Source organism: Carlito syrichta, unplaced genomic scaffold (genome assembly GCF_000164805.1).
Source record: "Carlito syrichta isolate Samal-C Ts95f unplaced genomic scaffold, Tarsius_syrichta-2.0.1 Scaffold304757, whole genome shotgun sequence".
In the NCBI taxonomy this organism is placed as follows: Eukaryota; Metazoa; Chordata; class Mammalia; order Primates; family Tarsiidae; genus Carlito; species Carlito syrichta.
This window is the reverse complement of record NW_007248853.1, coordinates 448678-452394: the sequence shown is the minus strand read 5'-3', so window position 1 is coordinate 452394 and position 3717 is coordinate 448678.

Sequence of the window (3717 nt, the reverse complement as noted above, 5' to 3'; positions counted from 1 at the left end):
CTAGAGTGCAGTGGCCGCTCCCAGCCACCGCAGCCTCGACCTGCTGGGCGCCGGCGATCCTTCCGTCTCAGCCTTCCAAGTAGCTGGAACTATAGGCGTGCGCTACCACACCCGGCTAATTTTTTTTTTTTTTTAAATTTATTGTAGAGATGAGGTCTCACTTGCCCAGGCGGGTCTCGAACCCGCAGGCTCAGGCAATCCACTCACCTCAGCCTCCCCAGGCGCGGGATTACAGGCTGAGCCACCGAGCCCGGCTACCTAACATTTTAAAGTGTAAATTCTTTACCATCAATGGTGGGGGGACAGAACAAAATAAGTAAATGGGAGCTTAAGTTTGATACTATGTTTGGACCCCTATTTTATAGAATCCAAAGTTTTGACTCTCAAAGATATAACCAGTGACCATGAACCCTGCAATATCAGATGGAATGGCACTTCTAGGACTGCATACTTCACATTTTTTAGATTGTTCCTTTCTTCATTTATTTCTTCAATCAGTCAGTCAACAAACATTTCAGATTCTGTCATGTGCCAGACTGTGGAGAGCTGGAGATAAAAACTGCGAATAAGCCGGGCTCAACTCAAAAAAAACCAAACAAACAAACAAAAACTGCGAATAAGATGGGTGCAGCCTCTAACAGAAGGAGTTGTAATCCAGTGGATTCTCTGTTGATGTGACCTGTCTTCTTGTATTTTCTCCATACTTTATTCTTTTGGGGGGAAAAGCACTTAAAGCACTCATGAGTTTGTTGATTCTAAAATATAATCTGCTAATACAAATTAAAAGCATTTTTCATTTCAAAAAATAATAAAACCTAAGAAATAATTTTCGAATGGAGAAATTTATCTTCGAGTGGGATCTTCCTGTATGTTGGTTTCTGATAAAGCCAGTCCAATTTCTCTCTTTTATATCCAAACTCAAATGACCTGTCTCTTCTAAATGCTGTTTTTTTTGCTGGCCTCTCGCTTCTTACCATTCCACTGAAATGGACTGAAGAACACAAATAACATTACCATGAAATCCAGTGATCTGTCATTAGAACTTTTCCATCCTTTTATGGCATTTTAGTTTTTTAAAAATCATTCCTGGTCGGAAGCGGTGGCTCAAGCCTGTAATCCCAGCACTTTGGGAGGCCGAGGCGAGAGGATTGCCTGAGCCCCTGTGTTCGAGAACAGCCTGGGCAACTTGGTGAGACCTTATCTCTATAATAAATCAAAAACTTAGCAGGGCATGGTATCACACGCCTGTAGTTACGGCTACTTGGAAGGCTGAGGCGGAAGGATCTCCGGACCCTAGCAGGTTGACACTGGGGTGGCCATGAGCGTACCACTGCACTCCAGCCTGGGTGACGGAGTGAGACTCCAACTCAAAACAACAACAACAACAACAAAACAAAAACCATTCCTTCTGCATTGAAAAACGATTATCCTGAGGTTTACGTAGCACCATTCTTGTTTAGCTTCCCTCCCACTTCTCTATGGAATCATTTTTTTCTCCTTTAAAAGCTTTTCTGCTTTTGATCTCATAATTTGTGAGTTCTTCAGATTGCTACTACTTGAGCAAGCAACACGTATATTTAAAATTGCCCCCCCAAAACAGAATTGCCACTTATGCTCTATTATTTCTAGTTTCCCAAAGCGTGCTCTGTGGAACACTGTTCCCATAAAACTACGTTTAAAAACAGACCATCAGGAGTCATGGAAAACACTTCTCCCTTGCCTACACATTGTACAGAGATCATAAAATTAAATCTTCTCTTTCCTGATCTTACTTCCAGATGGAGTGAACATATGACACAGTTCTGGCCAATAAAGTATTAATGGAAGCCTACTGACCCTTCACCTTCGTTATTACATTTAACGAGGTCTCAGTAGACAACTTGTGATTCTGAAGGAAGAGTGAAGTGAATTGCAGAGACACTGCAGAGCACTGTACCCCAGCTAGCACCCGCCTACTTTCTGAGTTTTGGTTATGTGAGATGAATAAATCTCTATTTGTTTGGACTTCCATAATCAGGTGACTTATACCTTGCAGCTGAACACATTCTTAACTAGATATTAAAATTCACCATTATTTGCAATAGCAAAAACATGGAACCAACCATGCTGCCCATTGAAAAAAGACTGGATTTTGAAAATGTGGTATATATACATGATGGAATATTTGCAGCCATAAAGAAGGACAAAATTTTGAACTCCGCAGCTACTTGGATGGACTTAGAGGCTATAATACTGAGTGATCTATCACAGAAAACAAAGAACCAAGTATCACATGTTCTCACTCATAAGTGGACCTTGAACAACTATCATAATACCATAAGAAAGGGGTTGGCAGTAGTGGGAAACTGCCAAGGGAAGGGTGGAGCACACCTTATCAACATGGCTACCTGCATAATGAACATTTGTATACCTAACTCTGAATTGTACCTCACATATTTAAAATAAAAAAAAAATTTTAAATGATGCACACTATACATCCCTCTTAGAATGTCAGTGTGCAGCCGGGCTCGGTGGCTCAGCCTGTAATCCCGCGCTTTTGGGAGGCTGAGGTGAGTGGATTGCCTGAGCCCACGGGTTCGAGACCCGCCTGGGCAGCAAGACCTCATCTCTACAATAAATCAAAAAATCAGCTGGGCATGGTAGCGCATGCCTGTAATTCCGGCTACTTGGAAGGCTGAGGCAGAAGGATCACAGGAGCCCAGTGGGTCGAGGCTGCGGTGGCCGGAAGCGGCCACTGCACTCCAGTCTGGGCGACAGAGTGAGACTCTAACTAAAAAAAAAAAGAAAAAGAAAAAAAAAGAAAAAAAGAATGTCAGCGTGCTCATTAGCATATTAAAGAACCTGAGAAATTCTCAAGAAATATGTTGAATTTTGTTTAGTGCATGATTTCCTAAATTTATTTGCTCAAGGAGTGCTTTTCTTCCTGTTCTAACTATTCACACATCATAGAGGTCTGCTTCTCAACATCCTTGCAACATCTACATCGTCTGGAAACTTGTTAGAAAACCAGAATCTTAGGCTCCACCCAGAATCAAAATTTAGATCTTTAACAAGATCGTCAGATGATTTGTATGACATTAACATCCGAGAAGTGATACTTTGGAAAACATGGGCTCAGAGAGTAATGTACAACTAATCTTCACATCTTTATGTGACATTGGGATTTTGAAGGCATCTATTTTTACCACCCCTTAATGCCTACTTCACTAATAATCACACCTTGTTGTCACTGAATGCTTAGTTTGTGCAAAGCATTATACTAAGTGCTTTACTTGCCTGACCCTCAAAGCAACCCTATGAAGCAGAAACGATCATAATCTTTATGTTATAGATGAGATATCTGACGCTCAGAGAAGTTAAGTAGCCTACCCAAGGTTGCACAGCGCTAAAGTGGCAGAATCCTTGGTTTAAGGGTTGAAGAATCACAAAGGATATCGCCTGTCTAACCTTCTTCTGTTTCCATGCACTGTGTACTTTATACTTTACACATGTGGTTCCCTCTGCCCACAGTGATCTCCCCACACACACCTAGTTTAAAAATCTCAGCTCAGCCGGGCTCGGTGGCTCAGCCTGTAATCCCGCACCTTTGGGAGGCTGAGGTAAGTGGATTGCCTGAGCCCATGCGTTCGAGACCTGCTTGGGCAACTTGGCGAGACTTCATCTCTACAATAAGTCAAAAAATTAGCCGGGCGTGGTAGCGCGTGCCTGTAGTTCCAG